This window comes from Equus asinus, chromosome 22 (genome assembly GCF_041296235.1).
Source record: "Equus asinus isolate D_3611 breed Donkey chromosome 22, EquAss-T2T_v2, whole genome shotgun sequence".
NCBI classification, from domain to species: Eukaryota; Metazoa; Chordata; class Mammalia; order Perissodactyla; family Equidae; genus Equus; species Equus asinus.
Window position 1 is genome coordinate 28,150,394 of NC_091811.1, and position 17,380 is coordinate 28,167,773.

At 33.6% G+C, this 17,380-nt stretch overlaps 1 protein-coding gene across 1 annotated transcript in view; it reads right to left on the reverse strand.

Moving 5' to 3' along the window:
* LMO3 (LIM domain only 3) overlaps positions 1-11,082 on the reverse strand; it is a 75,215-nt gene extending 64,133 nt beyond the window's left edge. Inside the window, exon 1 of the mRNA XM_070494293.1 lies at positions 11,059-11,082. The gene's annotated coding sequence lies outside the window, so the exon portion shown is untranslated. The remainder of the gene's footprint in view (positions 1-11,058) is intronic.
* Between the last annotated feature and the right edge of the window lie 6,298 nt (positions 11,083-17,380).

The window sequence follows — 17,380 nt, forward strand, 5'->3', positions numbered from 1 at the left end:
TTAAGTTGTCATTTATTCATCAGAGAATGTGGCTCAGGGTAGTCCATCCATCCTATATTCTGAGAGTCACTGAGTTTAGGAAGTGTCCCATTCAATAATTTGTAAAGAGGGAGAAGAAAACAAAAGAATAAGCAATAAAAATTACTGTGGAATAACGGAAAAGAATGATAAACTTGAAGGCTCAAAGGAAGAGTATGTTTCTAAAATTGATTTCTTGTAAGACTCACCAGAACATTCTGACTCTTGTTTGCTATACTCAATAACATGCAAGAAGAATGAGCATCCAAGAAGCAGGAACAGCAGGCAATAAAGGATACAAAAAGGAGATAGATAAGCTAAAGAAGAATTTCAGCAAAATTAAATGTATAATAGGAAAATTAAGGCCCACATTTTAAAAGGCACTGGGAGTACTGAACTATAGTAATGATAATACAGAAGCATGAATCAGCGATGTGAATGTTGGACGTGGGAAGCTATCCTAGAATGTACAAGAAGAGATGAAAAGTATGAAAGAGAACATGATAGTTAAGAAGACCTAAAGTGGAGCTTTAATATGTGACTAATTATACACAATATGTGTTCCTGAAGAAGGAACCAGAACATCTGAAACAGAAGTCGTAAATAAAGATATGATAGAAGAAAACTTGACCAATGGACCTGGATATGCAGATTTGAGATACTTTACTAAATTCAAAATAAAACAATGAAGGAGACCTACAAAACTCATATTGACAAACTTTTGAATTGCAGGGGAAATGAATAATAATCTAAAAACTGTGAAGTATTCAAATAAGGGGAAAAATGAAAAGAAAGGAATATTCACAAAGGAAAAATGTATCCAGCTAGCTTCAGACATGCAACCGTAAATATTCTAATGAAAAATGAAAAAATCTAAGAATTTTGAAAGGACAATATTATGACCTGATGATTTCACATCCAAACAAGTTATATTTTCTTCTATAATGACCACTAAATTATGATTTCAGATGCATAAGTGGTCAGAAAAAGCACATTTATGTAACTTCACAAATTATTTGAATAGTTGCTCCAAATTAATCTCAAAGAATCAGACTTAAAAACCCAGAAATGGGAGAGTTGTGGCACAAAAGGATGTTAATGTTTTCCTGTCTCTATTTGATCAGAATGTCTGGAGTCCCTTTACACAGTGCATTGGTAGGATGATTGTGTAAGCCAGAACTTCTTTCATTTGTTGCTTTTCAACGCCCACCCCTTCACCATCACCAGGAAATGTATTTCTCATACCTCATTCTTCACTCCACAGTTCAGATGAAATTTCTCTTTTTTTATTTTGGAAGATTAGCACTGAGCTAACATCTGCCACTAATCATCCTCTTTTTGCTGAGGAAGACCGGCCCTGAGCTAACATGGGTGCCCATCTTCCTCTACTTTATATGTGTGATGCCTGCCACAGCTTGGCTTGACAAGCAGTGTGTAGGTCCGCACCTGAGATCTGAACAGTTGAACCCCGGGCTGAGTGAGGGGAACGTGTGAACTTAATTGCTGTGCCACTGGGCTGGCCCCCAGATGGAACTTCTCGTTTGGTCCCATGACCTAGGAGCTAACCCGCACTTGTGAGATGGCTAAAAAATTATATTTATATGGCTGAGACATTATGCTTTGCAGAGAATCTGTTTGCTATACATAAAGTAATATATTGGCAATTTTTTTTCACTAATTTTTTTTCTCATTAATGAGGCCTGTATTATGAGTAAGTTTGTTTTACAAATTAGGAAACTGTTCCTCAAGAAGGTTAGTCGACTCTCTTAAAACCCTACGCTTCGTAAGAAATACATTTGAATTTGCATCTTCTGACTTCAAATCAGATATTTACTCCATGACTTTTCTAATTTGACTGCCTCATGGATTTTCAGAAAATGGTATTTTATATTTTTTATTTCATCAAAAATAAATAATCTTTATGTCACTTAATATTTGCAATTAGTTTAACCTATATCGTTCAACTCTCAAGTGTATAATTATCCTCCATAAGGATATTTACATCTGAAAAATCACTCTTGTAATTTCCAGTTGGTGTGATAGATTCCAGACTGCTTTTTTTGACATCTATTCTCTTGATTACTGTTAATCAGATTACAGCACAGCACTACAATTTTTGAAGTGAAATTTGAGAACCATTAGTTTTAACTACAGTAAAACATTTTACAAAACAAATTTTGATATAATTTCACAACTGTGAAGATTTGCTAAACTAGTACAAGGAACTCCTATACATATTTACCCAAATTCACCAATTATTTGTATGTTGCCCCATTCACTTTATCATTTTCTTCTCTCTCTCTGTATCTATATATATGTGCATATTTTCCTTGAAGTATCGAAAATACATTGGAGACATCATGTCCTTTCACCCTTAAATACTTTATTGTGTGTTTCTGGGGGAATAAACCCAGACATTCCCTTATGTAATTAAAACTCAGTTATCAAAATCAGAAAATTTACCATCAAAAAATACTGTTATCGAATCCTTAGCCCACATACCAAATTCAGTAACTGTCCCATTAAGATCCTTCGTAGCCCACCTCCCTCCTTTCCCTGTCAAGGATACAATCTAGGCTCATGCATTGCATCTAGTTGTCATTTCTCTTCTTTTCTTTCCTTATGGAAAGCTTTGAAATCCAAAGCACATTTCTTTTCATAGTCAGTGAAAGTTGAGGCAAACCAGTTGTTCACCATCCTGTTTTACACTCAGACTTATCTGGGGAAATTTATAAAACAGTTTTTCTATTCCCACACCACTCTTACTGGCTCAGAATCCTAGGAAAGGGATTGCTCCAGACCTTTTTTGGTTGTTTGTTTGTTTTGTTTTGTTCTTCAAAAGATTTAGCAATTCTGATGATCAGCTTAGAATCACTGAGGTTGAAGAATGATAAACTTGAGAGAGGACAACCCTGCTGGAGCTAGTAGTAGAGAAGAAATAGTGGAGGAGAGAGAGGAATGAACAAAGGAGAAGGAGGACATAAGAGGTGGAAGACTTTCCATCAGATACTGAGGAATGTTTACCCCAAAAGCATAGCTAGTACAGACAGCTCTGGGGAGAGTAAAACAAAGAGGTCCAGTTGACTTTTATAATTTCAAGATCCGTGAAAGCAAATTGTTTCTCAAACAATCATGAGCTATTCTGCAAGAAATCATTTCTGTAACCATGTAAATTTGAAGAACAAAATTAATCCAGTTTCTTCCTCAGAGCCTTTAATATATTAATATTCATCATAAATCTACAAGACTACAAAGCATTCGCCCAATTTGCTAGACCACATAACCCTTTTTGGAAGATAGCCTGTTAACATCAGTTTCATTGTCTAATTGACTTTAGAAGTTGCACTGAATTCTGAAAAACTGCACCATATAACCCAGCTCAGATATCCTTAAGATTGATTCAGAAAGGTAAAATTATAAAGAAATACCTTTTCTTCTCTTGTTCTTAGTTTAGGATTACATATAAGTAAAGGAAAACTGATACAACAAAGTCATACAGACAAAAAATGGTGAACAGAACTATACATGAACAATTCAAATGGCTAATGAGGAAGAGTATAAATGATTAACAACATGAAGGTGATGATTAGCCAGGTCAAATAAAATGTACTGTGAGGCAAAAAGTGCGTGATGTTGAGACCTTTACTCCTAAAGATTATTCTGCTTACCTCTCATCACTAGACTATAAGGACTAATATTAACTTTTACAAACTTTGTTTATTAAAAGCTCTAAGTCCCATTGGAGTTCCCATAATTTTTAAAATTCCACAAAGGTAAAAAAAAATCCAATAAAGTCTGAAAATCCTAGTTAGTTTGAATAAGAGACTTGGTACCTTTATATCTCCTCTAAAAAGAAATATTAGAGTTTTCCCTCTAGTGAAACCAAGGAACATAGTCATAAAAGAATACGGATTGGCATTCTGGATTATCTCCAGTATTGCAGTTTAAGGAAAGCAAATACATTTTTATACTTTTAAGATTCTGTCATTATTACATTATTACTCATGTTACTCATATTATGGAGACAGGGTGGAAATTGGCAAGAGGCTTTGACTTAACTGTGCTTTGCTGGTGGTTTTCTTTCTTTTCTTTTTTAACTTTATTGAGGGATAATTGACAAATATAATTGTATACATTTAAAGTGTACAACATGATGATTTGATATACATACAAATTGTAGAATGGTTACCAAGATCAAGATAATTAGCATGTCCATCACCTCACATAGTTAATATAGTTAGTTCTTTGTGTGTGTGTGTGTGTGTGTGTGGTGAAATGCTTAAGATCTATGAATTTGCTTGTGTCACTTGTATTTAGCTAAGAGTTTGCTGGGGCTGGAACATCCAAGATAGTTCCTCATCCTCCAGGGTCTCTCCACCATAAATCACCTTTCTAGCTTGAGCTTCATCACACCTCTACTTGCATCATGCTTGCCACTGTCCCCTTGGCCAAAGCAAGTCACATGGTCAAGCCAAGCCTAGAGTGGAAAAGGACTATAAGCATGTGAATACCGCGAGACATGGTACTTTAAGAGTCACCAATGTAATAGCCTGCTACAAGGGGGAGAATTTAGATGTATTTCTGTCTGTGTTGGCCAATCATTTACATCTCATCGTCCATCTTCAAATACTGCTTCTTTAGGTAACGGATGAAGACAGTAATAAAGAAGATGGGTGTACATTTATAAAAGTGCTTAGAAATATTTTGGGACATATACAAATTTTGTGGCTAAGGAAATTCATTACTCTAATTAGAATCACATGTTATTTGAATAGCCAAGACTAGAACTGAGAGTTGAGCTCTTTCTAGTATATTGCCACTAAAATCAATATGATAGTTAATATCATAATGTAGTAAAAGAAATTTGGGGCTAGGAAAAGGATACACAGAGCTGCCATTAAACTGTGTGCCTTTTAGGATGTCGTTTAAATTTTCTAGGCCTCAGCTTTTGATACATTAAAAGAAATGTCTTGAGTTGGATTACCTCTTAGCACCCTTCCAGCCCTAAAATTTGTCATGTCCTTAAAAATTCTTTGAGTAGCATTAGAAACATGCAAAAACTAAAATATAACACAGATTCCCTCATCAATTAGTCAGCTATGCCAGGGATTGTGAGAAATACATAAACATTGATTTGTGGTTATGAAGATTCTAATTTAACCAATTGGGCCCTTGTAGCTGCCTATTAAAATCTCAGTCACAACAGAAAACATGGTCAGAGGGTGTTTCCATGGTCTATATTCTCTTAGATATCACCAGATAGCATCATGATTAGAACTCAGTAATAATCAAGGTTCCTATATGAGGCCTAGAGGATACTGTGTATAAATCTGCAAGTATTATGATTAAACAAAGAGAAAGAGAGTTTACATTGTCTGAAAGTGATGGAAGTCAAAAATGCTTGGTAATCCCTGGTCATCAAAGATAGAGTATAAGAGAGTATTCATTTTGCATTTTGAGAGTTATTTTCTTGACTTTTCTACACTTAGATATTTTTTTACACTTGATCTGCCCTTCATTACTTTCTTAGTCCAGAAAATCCTACACATACTAGTAAGTCTGGATCTGGATTTATCTTCTACAGGGCATCTCCCTGACATTAAGTCTGTCCTGCTCTCCCCCTTCTTGTAACACTAACTGTACCACTCCTCTGGCAACTATTTGGCACTGTTATGCATTGTAATTCGGCTGCTTCCCAAAAGTGTGTTTTTCTCCATAATCAGACATAAAACTCTTTTGAGGACAGAAGCTGTGTCTAACATTTCTTTTGCATTCCTCTTGGCAGCATAGCATACGCTGGGCACCTGGTTGCTGCCCAATAAATATTTATTGCATGGATAAATAAAGTAGGTTACATCAGGGAGCAGGGTGACAGGGCAGATGGTTCCCAAATGACAAAAGCCCCACTTGTTCCTCCTAGAAGTGATGGCATATTTTGATAATTTTCCCTTAAGATTCCAGAAAAGTCTCTAAGAACTAGAATACACAGTTAGGGAAACTGGAAAGTAGAGATCTTCTTTTCTTGGAAATTGTAATGTACAGTTCAGCAGGATTGCACATACATGTTTCCCTGATTCCCTCCAAATAGAAAATACACCTAAGCAGCACAGCACAGGAGTGAAATTTCAAGCTTTCTCTCATGTGTGTAGAAAGCCACATGGTGGCTCCCACCACTAGTGATTTCAGATTTGTGTAATACTTCTGTTTTGACTTTTTACAACTTCTCAAAATTGTTGGCTATGTATTTTGTATACTGTTGTGTATTCAGACTGTTAGTGTGAAGACTATTACTTCTGAACTTTCTAGAACTGAAAGGGACAAGAAAACAAAAAGATAACGCAAATAAAAATAATGCAACATACTGCTAATGATTTTAAATCATCCTGACACAACATTCCTGAATATCACGTGAAATTATTGATAAGTTTGAAAAGATATGCCATATTGCAGTACTAATACAGTGTCAGTAGCATTTTTTAAAATAGTCAACAATGTTTAGTATTTGTTTATACATATGGCATGCATTTTAGATGTAACAGCCGGGAAAACCTCATTATTATAGACTTCGCTGGAAGATCTCTGAGGTCCCTTCCAGCTTTAAAATGCTGAATATAATTCAGAATTTATGATAATTTGAACTAGGCTAGGCTGAAATTTACTTTTGTATGATCTATGAAGCAAGGATTTGCTAATAGTGTAAACAAGATTGCTTGAGGCTTTTAACCAAGCTGTTCTTAAAGATTTTAACACATTGTGTGATACAAATGGGTCTGACTAATTTCAAATGATTCCCACCTATTTATTAAAGCACGCAATGAAAGTCTGTTACTTAGAAGTGCTTTTATTAGCAGCTAAATTTACTGTGTGAATTTGAAAGTAATATATCTGCATTTCTTATTAGAGTCTATAGTTTATTTTTTAATTCAGATTGGTTTCTTCAAGGGTGGAATATATCAATGAAGTTTACCTATAATCAGAAATGACTATTTAAAACACAATTGTCTATTTCAATAGTTTATTTTTACTTCTTCTTTATTGTATCTGTTCTTTATCACCTTGATCTATTTTAAAAATATATTTATTAGGCATTGATATTATTTCACTGCCAACCCAGGTGAGATTGGGCTTTTCTGGCAACCTAATTACTTTTTGAGGAACATTTAAAAGCCCAGAGCTTCTTATATTTATCTAATATATAATTCTAATATCCGTTTACAACTCTTCAAGAGTACAATGAACTAATATAGAAACTGTAAGATTAGGTTGATTCCTATAAAGTCTTAGTTTTTTTTTTAACAGGTTGTCATCTTAATTTTGTTTTCGTGGTGTTAAAATAATTCTCCATGTATATAAAGGCTAAGAAATAGTCTACACTGTACTGGGGAACTGAAAATTTACTCTAGGCAACAGGGTTTGACAATTTATTTTACTTAAAAATAGCAAAAATTTTTCTAAAGATCTGTACAGACTGTACATATGCTGTGCTTTATAAAAATGAATTTAAAAAATATGTAATCTGTAAGATCTTATACATTTTAGAATGATAATTTGAAAATCTTTGAATTTAAAATGCAATGTAGGAAATATTTGGTATCACTTGCTATAGCTAAAATATGAAATCAGTTCTACCAGCAGCCGTCTCCATAAAAATCTCTGTGGTCTCCCTCCGCAAGCATATTTTCCAAATACCATGGGTTTTCTGGGAACATGTAGGACAGTGGTACTTTACAGCACCATTGGCTAGATTCGAAGGCCTTGGTTTATACTAATAGGCAATAAAGCTTATGATAATATCAATGACGTATGATTCAGTGCAAGACTATTATCTCTATAGTGCATTAAACATTTCAGAACATTTTAAACATGTATTATTGCAGTTTTCAGTTAAATCACATTTATTAAATATCTGATGTATTGCATGTCTTGGCCTAAGTGCTCTGGATACATTACCATCCTTGATCCTCAGAAGAACCTGTGGAATAGGAGCTATGATTATCTCCATTTAATAAATGGGGTAATTGAGGCCTTCAGAGAGAGAAAATAACTTGCCCAAGAGATGCTCAAGTATGTGGCAGAGGAAGCACTTGAATACACATCTATCTGTCTTTAAAACCTGTGCCCTTACCCTTCAAGTTACATATTGCCTTTCTGAATAAAGGTTTTTTATTTATTTTTCTCATGATGTCACTTGCACTAGTTATGTTAATGCCTTAATCACTCCATGTAGGAAATACGAATAAGTCACTAATGTTGTTAAACAATGAGAGATATTTTTTGAAAAGTCATGGAATTATTCTATTGGAAGAGGTGAAGGAACTAGTCTAAAGCCTTAAATGTTTTGGATAATGGTCTAATAAAATTTGAATATAGCTATTGAGACTTTTTTTGCTCGTCAGTCCAAGAGGGCATCTTTTAAAATTCCATCTGATTCCATCAATTTTTCAATGTTCAATTCTCCCTCTGAATTTCTTTATACCAATGAAACGACTTCTTGTATCTCATTCAGTTCAGTACCTCTCCTTCATGCTGGTTGGTTGGAAAGGGTGAGTTTCACTCATTGCGTCTTAACATAAAGGAAGTGCAATGATGTAGAAAATATAATCTTTTGAAGAAATATTGGTTTCTAGAGATTCTAATCTACTGGGCTTAAAATTTAGTGATCTCTAAATTGAAATTTAGTGATCCTTTCCTGCTTCATCTTTCTCTTTTTGTTCTCTAAAGTGAGTATTACTCCGGATTTTGCAATGTTTCATCGAAACGCAAATAGCACCGAAGTCGAAGCAAACTACTTTGATGCTACCATTTTAATCCCAATGGCATTTTGGCTTGGTGGTTCTTAATAAATGAACTTGCTAGAAATAATCAAAATAAGATGAAGAAAGGTTATACCTGCACATGAAAAAATTTGTTATTAACTAAAAAGAGATGAAGAATAATATCTTATTGAAATATTTATGTACAATATTAGATCCAGGAAAATTTATCTTGGTAGAATAATAACCCCAAACAAGCCATCATAAAATATAATTATTAAAAAGTTTTGATTTGGACAAAAATTGATTTATTAATCAACTGATACCAATAAAACATTTTCAATAAAAGAAAATAGTAGAAATCAGGAAATTATTTAACTATAGTATATAACAATTTGATCATGGCATTAAAATGGCTTAATGGATTTATTCTAAAGAATACCTAAAATATTTATTCTAAAAAATGAATAAAAATGTATCAATGTTTCCATAATGATAAAATATTTATGTTCGTAAATAGGGAGTCAAACTATCAAACTGTCAAAGTTAGGTCTCAAAATATTAACCCATCAAATGGTGGTGTAAAAACAGCAGGTTCAAAATATTTTGTATTCTTCCCAAATCTATAGTTTCCATTCCAAAATTTTCTCACTTATAAAGTGAATGTGATAATGATAAGTGAATGTCCTGCTTACAAACTCATGGGATTTTTGTGGGGATCAAATGAGGTGAAAATTATAAAAGTGCTTTGTTAAATTCAAAACATTATTTAATGGCAATTATTATTTTAAAATCCCAGTTAGACATTCTTAGGTGAATGCATAATTAATACAAACTGAACTTATAGCATATTCCCCAAAACTTAATCTCTTTCTGTGACTTCTTTACTCTGTCAATGACACCACAGTTCTAACAGATCTTCAGGATTTGACAGTTGAAAGCTCAGAATTCCTTGGGATTCCTTCTGCATCATACCCACAGAAGCCGAATAGAACTGCAAGTCAGTCAGACTACAGATGCCACAAACAAATAGGTGTCACACCTCAACTGCTGCTCAGTTATGGACGTATTCCATTTTATGTAATAGACACATTTCTAGAAGTTGCAGAAATTTATTTTTTTTACAAATGAAACTCTAGACTTCATGCAAAAAAGTGATTTTAAGGAGTCTACTTTGAAATTTTGGGTAGGGTGAAAAATTCATTGTCACTGTAGATTCGTCTATATGTTCTATCATTAAAACATGACTCACAAATGTTTTCCTTTTTCAGAGAAACTCTTGTAAAGGACATGCCAAATGTAGTTCATTGAAGAGCTGCCTCTCTGGCAAAGCGAGCATTCGATGATCCATTGAGTTATTGTCACTGTGGTTATGTGGTTTGCTTTTCTACTTTATATTAAACCTTAAAGCTTTAAATAAATGAATGTGATTAATTGAAAGTTTTAAGCAGTAGTAAAACAAGGGCAAAGAAGAAGGAACAAAGAGTTTTCTTGTACTTTATATTTGAGGCAGTGCAGATGACATTTAAGATATAACTGTAAGGGACAACTAAATTATAGTGACCATAACGTAGCTGTGTGGTCAATTTTATTTTCAGTGGGACTTGGAATAAAACAATATGTCAGTAGAACAAATTTTGTTACCCAGGATAACTGTTGAACACATTTGAGTGAATTCAATGTGTGTCAAAAAGGCACATTAATTTTTTTAAATAATAAAACTTTAAAAAATGATAATAATGCATGTTATTAAAATTGGTGCAATAGAGTCATCTCAAGCATTTGCTTTCTTATGATAGGAAATTTTTCTTATTTGTAGTTTTTTTTCACATGATTTCATCATTTCTTATATATTCTTTAGAAATTTCTAAGAATATCAATGAATCCACATTGATGTGATTATAATCAACTTAAATAACACGGTCTTTGTTCAACTGTACAGTTAAGCACATACTTAAGCTTTCCTATGTAGCTACTGAAAATAAAAAGTGAGAGACCCAAGTCTTGGGTTTTCTGTCTGACTAGTATAATAGAAGTCAAATCAATGCATGGAAAATACTTTAAAATATCACAATATAATTCTTTAAGTATTTTAATGAAATCTAGGCCTGGCAATAGGTAAGGATATAATTCAAAAACAATGAAGGCATCTAGACTAATAGGACAAGCCACATGCATTTAGGTTATAGCTTGTAAGATGAAACTATATGGATTGCCACGTTTCTCTGTGGAGTGGGGGAAGAAGCACAAAAGAAAAGAATTAGAACAAAAGTTTTGTATTACTCACCCAAAGCTGCTTTGGACCAAGTGGGAATCTGAGTGGTACAAGCAGCACCTTGATTTTTTTAATGCCTAGACCAGATATGGAAAGAAACCAATTCTCTAACGAATGATATTAGTCTGTACTGGTCTAAGAGATAACACACATTAGCATGTTGAGTCACAATGTTATTTCCAAAGTGTAAAGTTCAAGTGGATAGTGGTGATAACCAAGCTGACCTCCGTCCCAGCAAAATACATGCATTTTTCATGAAATGGTTGAAGGTTTAATGACTAAAGTTATGTTTTTATGTGTTTTTTAATTTAAGTGATCAATTCTTCTGTATATTACAGAAGTGACTATATAGTCTGGATTTCCAAATCAGTCTAGATTTCATAAAGATGGTCTCTTTTAAATGAAAGCAAGTCTCTAAATGTATAACTAAATGTAATTTACTCCTTAAATTTGTCATGTGTAATTAAGTTTACAATGATAAAGAAAAAAGAAGTCTGTTATCAGTCATGCCCTGGTTTTAGATCTAGAATATATGGACATTTTATCTATGACTTAATATCGTAATATTTTAATTTGTGTTTTCATTAATTACCGGCATATATTGTACCTTTTACACTATTAGTTGAACTATAATCTTCGAGGTCCTCAGCTATCATTTACTGGTTTAAACAAGGAATGTTTGAAGTCTAAATTTGCCTGAACTAGATAGTGGGATGTAAACATTTGCTTCCTTTCAGCCTTGAGTGATATCTTCTCTATTTTCTCCCTCAAGCCTTGTCTTTCTTCCTTTGTCATTCTGTGGCACTCCCACAGGACTAGCAAAACCAAGTCGTGATGTTCCTGTCCATCTGTCTGCTCTTTTGTCGTTGTTCTCATTCAGGCCCTTGTTATTCCTCAAGTGAACGATTAAACTTTTGCTTTCCATTTCTGCTTTTGCTTCCATTCCCCAGTCTATGTTCTGTTCTGCTACCAAAACTATCTATCTGAAATTTGAATCTAACTAATTACTTACTCTGTAGAACCTTTCAATGTCACTCTCAGGTAAACGATCACCCTCTCCAGACTATCTATTACTCCATACCTCACAATGGATATTCTAGTCACACTAGGTTGTATATCACTCCCTATTACTCCACTCCTTTGATGTGCACATCCCTACCATATTCATACATCTTCTTCTCATATTGTATTATTGGTTAAGTAATAGGGAATGCAGTCTTTTTTTTTTAAGGATTGGCACCTGGGCTAACAACTGTTGCCAATCTTTTTTTTTTTCCTGCTTTATTTCCCAAACCCCCCTCCCCCCATACGTAGTTGTATATCTTAGTTGCAGGTCCTTCTAGTTGTGGGATGTGGGACGCCACTTCAACGTGGCCTGACGAGCAGCGCCATGTCTGCACCCAGGATCCGAACCCTGGGCTGCCGCAGCAGAGCGCGAGAAATTAACCACTCGACCACGGAGCCGGCTCTAGGAATGCAGTCTTCTAATAAGCTCCTTTCATGGTCTCTTGAAAATGGTAGCTGGCCCTCTAGTTTTTCTTAAGCCTCCCTAGGAAAATTCTTGAGGAGAAGAGAGTAGAGAGCCTATTTATGGGCAGCCGCGATGTGTTAGTCATTTGCTGTGGATGGTCTTACTTAAGTCTTCACAGCAACAGTATTACATGAGTATAATTTTTATTTTACAAATAAAAATATTAGAGCTCAGAGAGTTTACCTTGTCAAAGGCAATACCTGTGGTTAAAAAGTGAAGCCAAATGTATATGTATTTCAAAGTATCGTGATGTACAGTTTAAATATCTTATAATTTTATTTGTCAATTACACCTCAGAAAAGCTGAAAAAATTATTTTTAAGTAGAAAAAACATTAGTCTAGAATCAATCATTTGATACCAAGGACCAAAATCTTTGTGTCGTACTGCACTCAGATTCTACATATGCCATATGCCATCGGGGTCAGGATATCTCACTGCCTGGGAACAGATCAGATTAAAGTAACTTCCTGTGATTCAGTCATGACGCCATAGAGATTGTGGTCTGAGGATTGCCAAGGTTATTGCTCATCATCTTGCTTTCACAGACCACAACGGGCTCACAATCTCTCTTCTCGATACCTTGATATTTTTGTCTAAAGCGACCACCAATTCCCAGTGGAGTCCCTGTAGAAGAACCTTGGGCAAGATTTTGTTTGGGTCTGTGTTCACTGGCTAATGCATTCTATGTAGTTGGCTTACAAATCATGAGTCAACCATATAGATGGGAAATGTCAGTGAACAGTGTAAATCTCAGGATCCAGAGAAAAAAATGTACAATGCCTTAGTAAACCATTTAAATAATAATTATGTATAATTGTATATATAAATTATGTATAAATGTATATATAATATATATATGTGTGTGTGTGTGTGTGTGTGTGTCTTCAAAACTTTATACGGACCATCTGCCTAAGGAATATGGGGACACTAGATTCAACTTATAATCTTCTAATGTTTGGGAGGTTTTAATTTTCTTTGGAAAGAGACATTAATCCTTTGACATGAATCTGACCTGGTGGCAAAAATAAGGTTAGAAGGATAGAGGAAAAGCATTATGCCCATTCCCTTGCAAAATGTTGCTTGAAAGAGAAAAGAGTTCCCCAGAGGCTATATCTCTGGTGGATAGAAAACCACCAGTTTGTGAAAGAATAATGTGGGTAAGGATCATAGTTTGCTAGCAGAGAAACTGCTTGTCACCAAAAAAATGTCTAAGCAAACAAAAACCTTGTGTTCTGGCCTATCGAAAATTCTAAACAAAGGTCCATGATGGATTGGTTGTCATCACGGACAATGCTTCCCCTGATTTTTCCTTATTTTTCCTCTTCCTCCATCTTTTTCTTTCTCTGTTGATTTTTAACTCTCCTCTTTAATCCCTGATACCTAAAAAATACCAAGTTTGTAGGGAATATTTTGGTTCAAACACTGACACATAATTTGGAGATTTTTAAATTCTGAGGACAATAGTACTGTGTTCTATGTGTTAGAACTGAAACAGCATAAAGTCTCCCAGAAACCCCCTGTGTTTCACATTGAATAGTGTGCTAAGCAAAATAACCAACAAGAAACAGTTCATTTGGTTAGATGTTGTGTAGGTTTAGGGTAAATTTTAAATTTTGCTTGTCTCTAAATTGTTTACTTTTGTAGTATTTAAACTTCCTAAAAGCAGACAAATATTAATTTAATGTTAATGGTAAAAGAAAAAGCAACATGGCAGATCCTATATTTTATTCCACTTTACCACCAATTTGTAGACTGGGAAGGATGTAAGTTTTTGCTGCCTGAAAAAAAAATATATTTATAATGTCTGTCTTCTTGTGCAAAGTGAATAGAATTTATATTGGGAGAGAAAGGACAGTAGCTATTTCTTTCATTTGCTACATTGATGGAAGGAAGCAGGCAAGTGAAATCATCCACAAGGTGTGCAGACAAACTTACTGTCTTTATTCAGTGCAGGTATATGTAATGTTACAAAAGGATTACCAAGTTCAATATGGTCACAATTCCTATTTTCATACAAATTACTTTGCAATATTTTTCCTTTTTGCATGGCTTAATATTCTTTTTCTTTGATAAGAATTAATAATCACAAAAATTGTCACATTTTTTGAATTATTTCCAATATTTGTGAGGACAGTTATGGGTAGAGGGGAAGAACTTCTGAAGTTAATGTTTTATGGTACTAAATGAACTGATTCAATATTATACATTATATATGTTTGTATATATATAAACATGAATGTATCCATATTAGTAGACTATTTCCATGTATCTGATATAGATATTGAGTCCTTTATTGACATATATATGGAGAAGACTAAGACAAGTTTCCTGGTGAACTATGTTGATATTGGGCTTTTCCTGTAAGCAATTATATTGTAGAAGGGAGGTGGTGGATGGAAGTGGAAGATGGTCAATGATAAATCCAAATTAACACAATAAAGACAGAAATTGATAGTCTGTTGATGTAGCATAGGATAAATATATGGCAGATGAAAAATGGAATGATTTAAATAACTTAAGTCCAACTCAGTATTAAAACATGGTTGCATTTAATAAGATAATATTTCATGAGCCACTCACACAGACTTTCTGTATTCAAATCCTCTAGAAAATATCAGCTCTTCTTATTGAATATATTGGTTTTAAAATCTTTTTTATAAAATTTCCAATAAAATAAAGCCAGTATAACAATGGTAAAAATTGTTGGGTAACTATGAATATATATAGATATTCCATTACAGGTAGAGGCAGTTTGTGAGGATTTTAAACACAGAGATATTAGAAGTCCAGGACAGGATTTTTGTATTTAGAGAAGTGTTTGTTTTACGTGTTTTTTTTTTTTTTTTATGATGGGAATAAGAGGAAAGTACTCAATAGACTAGGACCTCTAATATGAAATTTACCAGCAGTGTAAATAACTATTCCCAGTACAACTTTAGATCTAGAATTTAATGTCATATCATAAGAGCTTCTCCTTTACTTTTGTAGGCATGCTATTATTTCCCCATACGTTGAGCTTTCATATAGTCAGTTTTAGGAAGAATAATACTATATTGTGTTATTTATATGTCAGAGGAAGATGGATACATTTAAGTGATATGGGATAGACATATAATTGCTATTGTCACATATTTTAGTGCTCTCTTAAAAGATTAACGTTATTATTTACAATAGAGATGAGTGCATTCTCTATTTCAAAAGCTGTGACATTGTGTGAGACCACTTATTATTTTAGTTATCTAGATTAGTTAAAAAAAATCTTCCATTATATATATAGACATTTAAATATTTGACTTAGTTTCTTTGCTGAGCATCTAATAATCGTTTTTAAAAAGCTGAATTTGGATTAATTTTTTATTATGCTAAATGCTACCACTGTCTTGAAATTTATTGATAGAGTACAAATGTGAAGTCTCAAATGGGCTTGAATTAAGTTATATTATATTTTTTATTGAATAGGATTTTTAAAATGAAATTTAGAGAAAATAAATATACAATATTATAAAATCACACTTGGTTTTTAACTTAATATAAAGATTTTATCCTGGTTGGTGGAAATAGTATTTGAAATGTTTATCTCAATGTTTCAACATATGAAACTCTTCACCTTGAGTGTTATGAATTCTGGATTGTGGTGGTCATCAATTTTGTGAAGAAAAAACAAAAATTGCATTAATCAATGATTCTTTGTCAAGTTGTAGTACAAAATTTTATTGCATTTTGCAAACATTCGCTAATATTAAAAGCTTTGATTTTAAAGGAAAGCTTTAGATTCAGTGCCACCAATGAAAGAATTCTCAAATTTGAGATGTCCTATGTGAAGCCCAGGTAGGCAGTTTCATATCTACTATTATTCTTGCACTTGAGAAAAAAAATCAGTTATTAACATGTAAACTATTTCTTTGAATTAATTTTGTTTTCAAATTATTTATAGAATTCTTGTTTTGCTCTAGGATTACACTCTATGTTCACAAATTTTTACAGTAAAATATAAAATACAAAAATCAAAACTCTCTTTTGAACCAAAGTGGAGGGCTGATTCTCACTTACATATTCAGGAAAAAAATACACACACAACTCATATTTTACTTTGAAAAAGTCTAATGAATTTTCAGGATTGTTTGATTTAGATCTTTTTAGTCTTGAATAATCCAAAGTCTGTTGATTTACGTGTTGTACCAGTTGGTAGAAATGACCATTCATGCCACAACTCATTTTGAGCATCCTTAAATAAGTTCTATTAAATATAATCATGGACATAAAGGTGGAAGTGATGTCTTCCCTAAATTCTCTGAAGGAATTTAAAATGTGGTTAAAGAGAAAAATATTACGTATGCGAACCAAGAAGGAACATTTTGGAAGATGATAACCTGACCACAGCTTCTTCTCAAGGAAACATCCCTATTTCCAGGCTCTGATGGAGGGTTATTCTGAGACTGCCACCTTCTGAACCATGGATGATTGGAATAATGGGAATTCTTGATTTTAGGGAAGCCAAATCACAGACTTCCTCGCAGCCCATTAGCTAAAATAAAAGATGAGTTAAGCCAAGCATATGCATTTTGGGTATTTAGGTTAGTAAATGCCGTAAGAATCAATTCAGGTAATCACAGTTGCTGCACCTACCAGGTCATGAAAGCTGCTTTCAAACTAGCTGACCTGAATATGACCCATGTAAGTAAAGTTTCGAAATAGCATAGAGTGAAAATAAACCAAAAGAGCCAGTCGTTACCAAGAGAAAAAGAAACACTCATGAGGAGTATGGCTATCAAGTACGACAGAGCACTAGGACAAACGTTCTT